A 12,751-nucleotide genomic window follows, 5' to 3' on the forward strand; every position below is an offset into this window, starting at 1 on the left:
CAACGTCGGGTGAATTGCATCACTAGCTTTCAATACTACGGTTGTGCCTTAAAATACACAAATTCCTTCAAATTTATAACTCAATTAGTAGATCAATGGAGGCCAAAAAACACACCACAAGCTCCAAAACACTGTGCAAAAGGTACCAATGATAAGAATTTACTGATCTGAGCTGGGAAGGGAGCATATGCTTCCAGCACTTTAGACGAACAACAAAGTGTATAAAGCATATCTAATACTGAAATACAATTATGACTCAAACAAGCAGCTAATTAATTTAACAACTACAATCTATGCTCAGGAAGTTGTTTTAGGTCACGTAGTGTAGGCAATGGGTAACTAAGAAACCTTGCCTGTCACAGGTACTTGGGCCTCCCACACGAGCGAGGCACCATTTTTATCAGGAGACCTGGAGGGAAAGCTGGGTGGTAGGAAAGTTGTGTCAGCCCGGTGATGCCACAACTTTCCCACACAAATGTGTGGAAAAAGTGATTTCCTCAGCTAAATGAGGTTTGCAGGGGACTCTGGGTAATAAAATGTTTGGGGGATCCACGCAAGCCATACCTCCCTGGAATCCCCCGGGTGTCTAGTTTTCAGGAATGTGTGGGTTTGGTAGGTTTCCCTAGCTGGCCGCTGAGCACAGGGCCAAAAACCCAGGTGACACCCCTTGCAAAACCAGGTTGTTTTGTGATAGGCAATTTTGATATCACCTCAATACGTTTTGGCCCCTTGCCTGTCACGGGTACTTGGGCCTCTCACACGAGTGAGGCACCATTTTTATCGGGAGACCCGGGGGAACGCTGGGTGCTAGGAAATTTGTTTAAGCCAGGTGATGCTACAACTTTCCCACACAAAAATGTGTGGAAAAGGTGATTTTTTCAGCTAAATGAGGTTTGCAGGGGATTCTAGGTAAGAAAACGTTGGGGGATCCATGCAAGCCATACCTCCCTGCCAATCCCCCGGGTGTCTATTTTCTAAAATGTATGGGTTTGCTAGGTTTCTCTAGGTGCCGGCAGAACTAGGGTTCAAAAACCACAGCTAGGCACTTTGCAAAAAAGGGGTCATTTTTCACTGTGAAAATGTGGTGTGTCCACCTTGCGTTTTGGGCCATTTCCTGTCGCGGGCACTAACTAGGCCTACCCACACAAGTGAGGTACCATTTCTCTCTGAAGACTTTGGGGAACGTGGGGCGGGTGGACTGTTGTGGATTCACGCAGATTCCAGAACTTTCCACCACAGAAATGTGAGAAAAATGTGGGTTTTTTGACAATTTTTTAGGTGTGCAAGGGAATCTGGGTAACAGAACCTGGTGAGAGCCAGTCATCATCATCAACTTTACTGCGCACCACTCGGGTGCATAACATTACACAGATTTCAATGCAGATGATAAATATAAGTTAAAAAAACAGTGCAAATTGCAATCAAATAACTGGAATGGCACGATCATAAAAATAAACCAATAGAAATATTACAGTGCTGTAAGAAAGTGGGTTTCTGTTGCAGTAACCCCCCCTTTTTTGCCTGATAGCTGATGCACTTTTCCTTGTTGTGCCCTGGGCTCCTGCCAATCAGGTGCCCAGGGCCTGTGTTCCTTCCCTAAAAACTGCCTAACAGCCAAAACCCAAATTGGGAAACCCTGGCCACATGTCAGCCCCTGGTAAATGGTACCCTAGGTACCCAGGGCCTTGTGACCAGGGAAGGCCTCTAAGGGCTGCAGCACTCATTGTGCCATCCTTAGAGGCCCTGTACCCTTACACACACACACTGCTCTTGCAGGCTGAGTGTCTGGATACAGGACAAAACAGTCGACATGGCACACATCCCTGTGCGCCATGCCCACAACCTACACTGCCCTGGCATACATCAGCCACCCCTCTAGCTGGGTGCCCTATGCCAGTGGTGTGGGCACAGAGGCAAGAGCCCTGTGCCCCTACAGTACCCAGGTCCATTCTTGGGTCCTGTAAGTGCAGTGCTGCCATCTAAGAGTATATGGTGCTGGGAGCTTGTCAAACACGAACTCCACAGCACCATAATGGCAGCACTGAAGACTGAGAAGTGTGGTATCAAACTGCTCAGCACATTAAATCCACACTGATGCCAGTGTGGGATTTAATGTACCAAGCACCACAGAGGGCATCTTAGAGAGGCCCCTTGAAACCTAAACCTACAATCCACGTCTGTTCTGAGGCTGCCTAGGCTGCCACACAGCAGACATGTTGCTGGACACCTGGGTAGGAGAGCCCCTGCTCTCCTGGGTCTGCAACAATGCACATCCTGGGCGAGGTGCTAAATCTCCTCCCCCAGGATGGGCAGGGGGAAGCTTCAAAGGCATGCCGCCTCTGTGAGCTTTCCCAGGCTACTGCAACCCCACACTCTGGCGGGAAGCTTGGCCGGAAACCCCAAATAAGGACAGGGGATGTGCCAGCCTGCCAACCCCACCCCTCAGGTGGGGGAGGCGAGGTGAAGCACATCTCCGGGCTCTTGCCATCTTGAAGATAGAAAGCCCTGCCCAATCAGGACTAGGCTCCTGCCCCCCTCCCACAGGAGAGTAGCAGAATAGGGGGTGTACCCACCCCAGGACAGGGACCCATTGGCCCCTGCCCTTCACCTACCTGTAACACCCCTAAATCTAGTATTTAGGGGCACCCTGAACCTTCCTTCCCCAGATTCCAAAATACAAAGAAGAGCAAGAAGAAAGAAGAACTGCCCTGCAGCTGCTAAGAAGAGTAAGAAACCAACTGCTTTGGCCCCAGCCCTACTGGCATGTCGACCCTCAAACCTGCTCCTGCTCCAACCCGGCATCTCTTGTGGCCAGCAACCTCACAAACCCCGGAGGACCTGGCTACCTTTTGGCTCTAAGCCCCTGGGACTCCCATGAGTAGAGGCTCTACTCAAAACCTACTTCTAATCCCTGGCAGCGGCCCGGAACGCGAACCCAGCACACTCTGCACCAGCCAAGCCTGGCCAGTGCCAGAGTGAACAAAGACCACGAGGACGACCCCACGGCGACTGTGACCCCGAGTCCGGCACCCAAGGACCTCCCTCGACACTCCTGAAGAAGCCTGCAGCCTCAGAACAAGGTGCCCCCCCCACCGCGATCAACAGAGGGTAAGATTTCCCGACACCAAAAGGCACCCATGCACGCGGCGCCCCGCGGCCCCCTGTGCCCAATCCCGGGGTACCTACCTATCCTCCAACTACCCAGCTTACCTCTCGAAGTGGTGGTGGCACCTGAAGAATCCTCGTCCCCGAGCTTGCAGTCTTTTTCTAAACCGGAGATTTCCCATTGAAATCAATTGAGCGCCCGAAGGCTCAAAAGCACCCTGCACCCAGCCGCCCGAGTGGCCCTGGCAGTGCAACCTCTACACCTACCTACTTCCCCACTTGCCCTGAGTAAGTGACCAGGAGCCCAGCTCCCACAGCCGCGTGGCTTGCTAGTCAGCAGCCACCAACCAAGGCTCCCCCCTATCCCTCATAGGAGAACATTGGGCCTAACTCTCTCTGCACCCGGCCGCCCTAGAGTCGCTGAGGGTGAACAAACTGTACCTACCTGACCCTGGGGGACCACTGAGTCTATGCCCAGAACCTCAACTCTGCCAGTCGAGTACTTACCTTTAAAACGATAACTCTATTTTCTTAACAGGGTAACATTGACTGGCTTTTTCTGAAATTTCTTCTAAGTGTGGACTTTTCAAATCTTAAAATATTCACCAAAAATCAGCCAAGTAACGAAAACGAAAATACTCACCTGCTCTTAGGTGAGCTCCCAGCGCTGGATCTTGGTGCCCAGCACTGACTCTGAAAAATACGTATAACTGTACTTACCAGTAACCCAATTTTCTCCCATAGGAAATCATTGACTGTTTTTCTGTGAAATTTCTTCAAAGTGTCAATTTCTGCAATCTTTAAATATTCTTTATAAATCGTGTAATATCTGAAAACGTAATTACTTACCTGTTTTGGATAAAGGTCCCAGTACTGAGTCTGGGTAACCAGTACTGGATTACAAAATTAACGAGAACATACTATACCTGTAACTTGAATTTTCTGCCATAGGGAATCACTGAGTGTTTTCTATGAAATATTTTCTAAGTGTCAACTTTTAAAAGAGCTAAATATTGTCTAAAAATCATCACAGTAATTAAGTCGACTTTTATCACTTGATTCCAAGTACTGACCCAGGACTGAATCTAGGATCCAGTCCTGGAATTCCAAAAGTAATCCTAAAAGTAATCTGTGGCAAATAACATTAAACTTCCATTGAACTCAATGCATTATTGTGTTTAAAATAGTGCAACCACGTGTAACTGTTTACAAAAGTCAATTGCATATTGCAAAAGTATTTATATAAAGAATCTCATTCTGAGAAAGTATATTTTAATTCCAATTGTTGGTTCTAAAATAAAACAAGCATATATTTGTTATTAATAAACCATTGGCCTAGAGTTCAGTTAGAGTGTGTGAGACCATTTGCTGACTGAGTGTGTACAACAAATGCTTTACACTGTCCTCTGATACTGCCTTACTGCTCGACCAAGCTACCACTTTAGAGAGTAAGGTTATATCTAACTTTAGCCTCTGCCAAGCCTCTGGGGACTGTGTACTCTGTACACCCTGTACCTATTTGGGAACAGTATATACAGAGCCACTTTCTCACAAGTGCAAATAATAATCGCAAGGTAAAAACAATACAGATACATAACCTTTAACCAGTAGCAGCATTCATGAGTTAAAATAAGCACCAACGATTAAAACAGTGACTCTTAGGATACTATGGATAAATTATTAAAGGCCTTACGAGATCTCACAGCGGCCAATGAGAAGGAAGCGAGTACATAACAGACAAATGGGGTTTCTAGTTGATAAAATAGAAAGAGCTGAAGCTGGGTTACGAATGGAAAATGTCTTTAAATGGGGAATAATAAAAATCTTCCTTTCTTGGCTGTACAGATGGCAAAAGAACAATACATGTGCAGTTGATTGTGTCGCTCTGTTATTACAAGGGCAAGGTGGTAAAAGATTATTCGAATATAAATTGTGTGGGTGTCCCAGCATTAAAGGAATAAAATTGAGACGAAATCTAGTCAAAATAAAACGATGCTGGTTAGTCTCAACACACCCTAAATAAGAGTGTGTATTATTTGGCAACTGAAGTATGCTCTCATAGAACTTCACAGACTGCTTATCTCTTTGGCTTTCCCACCTGTCTCATGTAACTTTCTGTAAATAGATGTCCTTCAGTCTAGATTTAGGGAAGTGTACGCAGAGAGTAGGGGTGTCGTATAAATAGGCAAAGCCCAAGTAAGTTAGGGTTTGCCTAACATACGAAAGCCACTGGACTTTGTGGGCATCAGTCATATTCATAATGTCTTTCAAAATTATCCGATTCAGGTTCACAGTATCCCTTTTCCATACAGATAACCAGAGTTAAAGTGGGGCTAATTTTATGGCATTGGTAATAAAAGACATGCCGACTTCCATATGGGCCACAAGGTTATTACAAGTATGTGGAACTGCCAGCAATCTTTTGATGAATTTATCTTCCAAAACTTGAAGTGAGGTTACATTTATTATCCCCCAGATTGCTGCCCCATATGTCGTCATTGGTAAAGTTTTAGCCAGGTGAATTTTAACCATCTCGGGGATTGGTTTACAACCCAGATTTTTGGCAAATCTAAAAATTGCATTAATACTTTGGAGCATTAGATTAGCACGGGTTTGCAGCATCTCTTTCCAGTTTTGATTTGCATCAAAAACAATGCCTAAATAATTAAAATGTGGTACATGCTCGATTTTGCTTCCTCTAAATATAAACCCATCATCTTCTTTTGCGGACCTCCTATTACCACAGTATATGATTTGGTTTTGTTTACATATAACTCCAAATTTTGCATAAAAGCTGCATATTGTGTAATAAGGTTTTGCAGTGCCAGAGGGGTCCTTGCCAATAAGACTGCGTCGTCCGCATATACAAGGATAGGGAGAGGGGACCACAAAAGCTATTGGAGTATCCTTCGCTATATTGGCCAGGGTGTCATTAAGATTGTTAGTGTATATGGGAAACAAGAATGGGGCCAGCACACACCTTGTCTGACTCCCCTTTCAATTCTGAATGAGGCGGTTCATTCGCCTAGACTCCCATATCGGACCATAGCGGTGGCTTCCCTGTAGAGCTCTCTTATAAAATTTATAATGGGATAATCTACTCCCATTTCCTTTAAAATTATCCAAAGTTTATTATGTACCACACAATCAAAGGCCTTTGAGAGGTCCATAAAGGCCATATGTAATGAAGTCTTTTTTACCATTGTATATTTTCCTAAAATCATAATTAAGACTACAGTACCCCGCCCCTGTCTAAATCCGTACTGCACTTCGAGAGAATATTCTTCTCTCCTGCCCACTTTTCCAATATATGTAACAAAAGCCTGCCCATGAATTTGGCTGTGCTGTCAATCAAGGAGATAGGCCGGTAATTGGCAGGCAAGGAAGCATTACCTGTTTTGAAGATGGGAAATATGACAGTTTTTCAAGGAGGGGCGGGGGACCATGTATTGCTATAGAATTAAAAACCACAGTTAAAAGGGGGGACCAGAAAGTTATATCTGCAAGAACAATATCCATAGGAACCCCGTCAGGCCCTGGCGCGTTCCTGGATGGGGATTGTAACAGAGCAAGTTCGACTTCCTTAAGATTAAATGAAAGGTAAGTGGAAGCCTTAGTATCAAAACTTGCATCTGCCATGGATGCAGACCCCATATTTTTAAAAATGTCCTGAAAATACTTTACCCATGTATCCTCATCGGTCTGTACCTCTAAAGACGGCCCACTACTATCCTTCAAGAAAGGCGCATTTATTTATCTTCCAGAAGGCGGCGCTGTCTCGAAGGGCTGAAGCTTGTTTTAAATTATCCCATGCTTCTGATTTAAGCTTTCTCAGTCTGCATTCTCTTGCTCGTCTACAAGTTTCTCAATTCGCAAACCCGCGCTTTAGCTCTAGGTTGAGTATTAAGCGCCTTACGCAGAAATGCAGAGGCTACAGAGCAGTCCTGGTCAAACCATCTGTGCAGGTTACTCTCTCTAGTGTATAGTGGCTGTAACAATTGTAGTTTAAGTGTAATAACTTCCTAAATGCGCTTGTAACCTCAATTTGACTAGCAGAGGGATCCAGGCAGATTGAAATATACTCCTGATTTTCCATGACGAGATTATTAAAAAGCGAGACCACATCGACCTTGTCCCATTTGAAAGTAAAGCCATTTGTACTAGCAAGGACTGGTTTTGGTGCGAAAGTGTCATTACGTGTTTTAGAGTCCCGCCATATTAAGACACACGAAAGCATAGCATGATCACTGTGTTCATTACAAAGTGTCTGGAAAGTAGTTATACTTAAGCTGGGGATATCAGAGCAGATTATATAATCAATCTGGAATGAGTAATCGGCTCTAAAAAAGGTAGGGGGGAATTTCCCCATCTGTGCATCTAATACATTAGGTATTTTTAGTTGCCACTTCATTAGGATACTATTTAGAGTCCTCCCCATAACATCATGGTAAAAATGGGACATTATATCTCCCCTTTGATTTACAATCCCGCATAAGTCCTCCATAGCCCTAGGACATGGCTTTATATTAAAATCGCCCGCCCAGATTAGGTAAAAGGGTTTAGGGTGGGACTCTGCAAAGTTTTCTAATATATCATCTAAAAGCAGAGGTACTGTCTCAGGGTTTTGGAAATTGTTATTGTAGTTATCTACGAGCAGTACGTCCCACGTGTCATTCAATTTAATGACCAAAATGTGAAAATAAGGTGGTGTTTATAAATCTTAAAATCTATGTAGTAGTCGGGTCCAGAATCTTTGTGGTTTTTTTTTTGTGTGGGTGTCATTGAAGGCCTTTTGGTAGCAAGCCCTTCCCCTTGTGACGCAACTCCGAATCTTCTGTGTGGGGTCGCGAACTTCAGATTCTTTTCCTCCTCTTTTATGACCATCCTATGGTTTATTATTGTCTTCATCAGTCACTTCGCTTTACTTCACTGAGACTGCCTAACCTGGTTAGTACTTCCAACTTTCAGACTCATCATAGCAAGGTGATCGGCATGAAGAATATGTAGTTTATGTCAGATACTTGCATTTTGCCTTATGAATCAGTTCAAAAGGCCCTTTTATTAGCTGGCTGAGCACCATTTTAAAATTTCATATAGTTACAGGTACTGCCTGTGGCGCAGCTATTATCTATACTCCGTCCAGGAATCTTTTCATTGTAGGTGTAGTAGAGAAGTTTCCTCTTGTTTCTCTCCTGCTGTATGAGCCAACAGCCGCCCGGTGCTTCATGGATGAATAAGGTAGGTTTTCATCTAAGACTTAAGGCACCTAAATATCACAGTGGCCGTTGTTCTAGTCTCTAGAAAACTCTCTGCTGCACTTGTAGACATACCTGTTCCACTAGATTGATTAACATTTTATTGGTTTAGGCCTCCTGGCTTACTTCAGGATCTCAATGCTTCTTTTAGGGAGACCTAAGTGTCTGAATTCTAAGTACTTGAGAGCTATGCTGCCAGTCTGAGTCTTACTTGTTCCGAGTGGCATATCTGTTCCTTCTGCATTTTGCGGTCTTGTGAGCTTAATAGTTTTAGTATCCTACCTCCATACCTCGACCTCAATGACCGACTTCAGGAAGGGGTTAAGACCTGGCTCTTTGAATGAGACCTGCAGTAAGCGCTTGCATACCCTCTCAGGTGACAAGCCGCGCTCTATAAATACTACTTGATTGATTACTGCCTTTCGTGACATCTTGGCGAGGTCCGAAAGCATCACCGGTCTTGCCCATTGCGGTGCTATCAAGATTAGTGTCATTGAAGATTGATTGCACTTAACACCACTGGAATCAGGTGAATTTGTAGGAAACATGTAGACAAATTTCCTTGACCAATCTATTGATGGGGCATTCCCTCTTGATAGATGTGGGTATCTAGATACAAAGCTTTGACGTTTTGCGTTTTCTGCTGCTGCGAAGAAATGTAAATTTGGTGTGACCTATGTTTGAAACTATCACACCAGTGCTTGATCTTTTATTTCTCACTCATGTAAGGAGGTCATTGCCTGCTTAGCGTGTCATCTTCTACATTCCGTACCCCTGGCAACTGCATCACCATCAGATCTGTGTCTTTGAATGGCCCATTGTCAGATTTCAGGGACCAATTTCGAAAGTACGTACAATCTTACACCACCCCCTTGCTTGCCAAGGTAAAACAGAGTGGTTGTACTGTCTGTCTTGATCGTTTTCCCACCTATCTGAAGGTAGAATGCTTTCAGTGCTTGGAAAACTGTTTCAGTTCAAACACATTTATGTTTTTTACTACTTCTGTAGGGTTCCAAGCCCCCCTGATGTTCGAGTGCCCCATGTGTGCACCCCACCTGGTGTGGGAATTATCTGAGTCTCCCTATTGTTATGTTCTTTATGTTCCACCCCTGCACTATGCTTCTGCGCTGCTTGTTTGACAATCACTAGATCCACCCAACTCCGTTTCTTGTGACCATTTGCTTGAGAGCCACTCATGTATGGGGATGCATATTCAATCTGGCAGGTGAGATGAGCAACATGCATGAGGCCATCATGCCCATCAGTTTTACAGTTCTCACTTTCAGACTGTCCCCTCTGGTAGAAGCAATTCTGTTCTTGCGATATGAATGTTCTCCTGTATACTGGGACTGCTTTAGCTTCCTTTGAATTTAGCAATGCATACAGATACTGTTTCTCCTGGTCTGGCACCAGAGACTATTTCTCCATATTCATGGAGAACCCTTGCCGGCGAAGCATTTGCATCTGTTTGTATTTCACTCTGCACTGCTTCTGCGAACTCTCCTTTACTAGCCTGCCCTCTAGAGAGTGATCTATGTAAATCCCAATCCTCCTTAAGTATGAGTTCACTACCAGGCACTTTGTGAATATACTCTGTTCAGATTTCATCCCAAATGGTAACACTAATGTACCTTGTTCCAGACTACTCTGAGGACCTCCTTGCGTTGGTGATTCATTGGGATGTGTATGAATGAACGTTAGAAATCTGAAATGGCCTTGTAGTCCCCCTTTCACAACCGTGGTATGAAGAGTTATGATTTTATATATTTGTTTAGTAATCGTAGCTCCAGTACTGGTCTCAAGAACTGATCTGCCTTAGGCACCAGAAAGAATCATTAGTATACGCCCTAGTTGACTTGTTCTTTGTGTACTTTCCCTATAGCTTGCTTTTGCAAGAGCTCTTGGACTTCTTGTTGAAGACGCAATAATTCTCTTCCACTGTTTGGCCTCTGTGGCACTTTTGGGGTCTTTATAAGTATGATACAGTATCTATGCCAGATGATAATTAGTATCCATTTGTCGGAGGTGATTCTTACTCCCACTAATGATGCATGTGTGGGTGGGTGGGTGGCGGGGGGGCGTGAGAATCAGTGAGTCACTGGCTGCAGACCCCGAACTTTGAGGTTGGACCTCTTCCTTGTGCTATGCTGCAAACAAGCTGCTGTGCCATGCCGCAAAAAAGCTGTTGGGCCTTGCCGCAAAAGGAAAATGCTACTTACCCAGTATGCATCTGTTCTTGGCATATAGAGCTGTACAGTAATATACTGTGCATAAATCGCCATCTATTGTTGGGTCCGGATGTTTTCACTTTGTTTTTGTTCGAAGAAGTCTTTCCAGTCACGAGTTGGGTGACTCCTCCTTTCGGTGATAGTGCGCATGGGCATCAACTCCATCTTTAGATTGTTTTGCCGCAGAGGGTGATGATGGAGTTAGTAAGAGTAATAAAGATAAATGTCCATGTATATTGTATCTAAGTGAGATGTTACTGCAACAGGTAAAGGTACCCGGGGAGGCGGGTGGGCTCATAGGACTCTATAGCTCTATATGCCAAGAACAGATGCATACTGGGTAAGTAGCATTTTCCGTTCGAGGCATATGGGCTGTAGATCATATGCTGTGCATTGACTACATAGCAGTTATCTCCCAAAGCGGTGGCTAACCTGTAGCTGTGGTCTGAAATAGTGTACGTAAAGCAGCCTGGCCCACACTAGCTTGCTGTCTCACTAACGCATCTACACAATTGTGTTTTGTGAATGTGTGTGGTGTAGACCATGTTGCAGCTTTGCAGATGTCATCTATGGGTATATTTCCTAAGAATGCCATAGAAGCCTCCAGTTTGCGTGTAGAGTGCGCTCTGGGGGGGCACGGTCAATGTGCGTTTTGCTTTTGTATAGTATATTTGAATGCACTTAACTATCAATCTTGCAATACGTGATTTTGATATTGGATTGCCTTTATGTGGTGAAGCAAGAGCAACAAAAAGTTGCTTGGTTTTCTAGAAAGGTTTTACCCTTTCAATGTAGTATAGTAATGCTATTTTGACATCTAAGGTGTGAAGAGCACGTTCTGCCACAGAATCTGGTTGAGGGAAGAAAGGCAACTCAAAAGACTGGTTAATGCGAAAGGCATAAATAACTTTAGGTAAAAATTTGGGGTTAGTCCTAAGAACCACTTTGTTTTGGTGCATTTGTAAAAATGGTTCTTCTATGGTTAGTGAGAAATCATGCAAGTAGAAAGAATCTTGCTTCGGAGCAACCTACCCTTAGGGCTAATGCTAACAATTCTATGAAATAATCGCAATAGATCATCAATTTACCATATTATAATTCTCTATTGAAAAACGATATTTGATAAACATCTCAAAAATGAAATGACATTTTAATCATTGTTTAAATCATAATTATGCCATATTCATTGACAATAATACATAGATCTGTTGTTGATCAGATCCATGCTTGCCCAATGCATTTCGGGCCTTTCTGCGGCCCTTCTTCAGGGAGAATGATCTAGAAACAAATATAGATAATACAAACATTTTAACATGTCAGTGCCGGAAACTTCTATTATCAACAACATCATATCCATTTGAAAAAAGACATTGGTTTTAGTAGATGAACAAAATGCTCAATAATGTGAATCATAGAATACCATGACATGATGATTTATTGAAATGAAACCCTGTAGAAACCAATCACCCTGTGTGCTAGTATGCGCTTAACGTATATGAAAAAGTCATAAAAAACGCAAAACAAAGGCGATACCTGAATGCTATGTAATTGAACTTTCTGTGAAAAAATAGAAAAATGCACATCCGTGACTTTAAAGTACTATGAAAACCGTAACGTAACTGAATGTCAATATGAGTATAGCCAAAGGACTAACCTTCTATCTAAAGCCGATACACATATACTGATACTGTCTGGTGGGATCACGGTCAAAATCTTGATTACTGTAAAAAAGGACAAAAATAAGAGAAACGAGTTACCGTCCCCGTCACTAAACAAAATACTCTTCAAACCGATGGATTACAAAATAGTCACACGCTCACCTTTCGCCGAACCCTTCAGCTTAACCCCTTCGCTGCGGCAGGAATTCCGCCGCAGCGCTGGGGGGTGCGGGGGGGCAGCGCGGTGGCGCTGTGCTCATGACGGAGCCACTCCGTCATAAGCCACGGTTGAGCTGTGCTCATGACGGAGCGGTTCTATCATGACTCCGCCCAGTTGCGTTGTCCCCACGCACAGGCAGGAAAACAGCGCCGTGTGGGCGGAGCGGCCGCCAACGGTCGTGGCATGACGGAACCGCTCCGTCATGAGCACACGGCAACCGTGGCTCATGACGGAGCGGTTCCGTCATGAGCGGGGAAGGGGTTAAACGATTAGTAACGACACTGA

The 12,751-nt window shown here is 44.2% G+C and overlaps 1 protein-coding gene across 24 annotated transcripts in view; it reads right to left on the minus strand.

The window, feature by feature from the left end:
• PUM1 (pumilio RNA binding family member 1) overlaps positions 1 to 12,751 on the minus strand; it is an 897,051-nt gene that overhangs the window by 620,630 nt on the left and 263,670 nt on the right. The window lies entirely within an intron of this gene.

This window comes from Triturus cristatus, chromosome 3_1, assembly GCF_964204655.1.
Source record: "Triturus cristatus chromosome 3_1, aTriCri1.1, whole genome shotgun sequence".
NCBI lineage: Eukaryota > Metazoa > Chordata > Amphibia > Caudata > Salamandridae > Triturus > Triturus cristatus.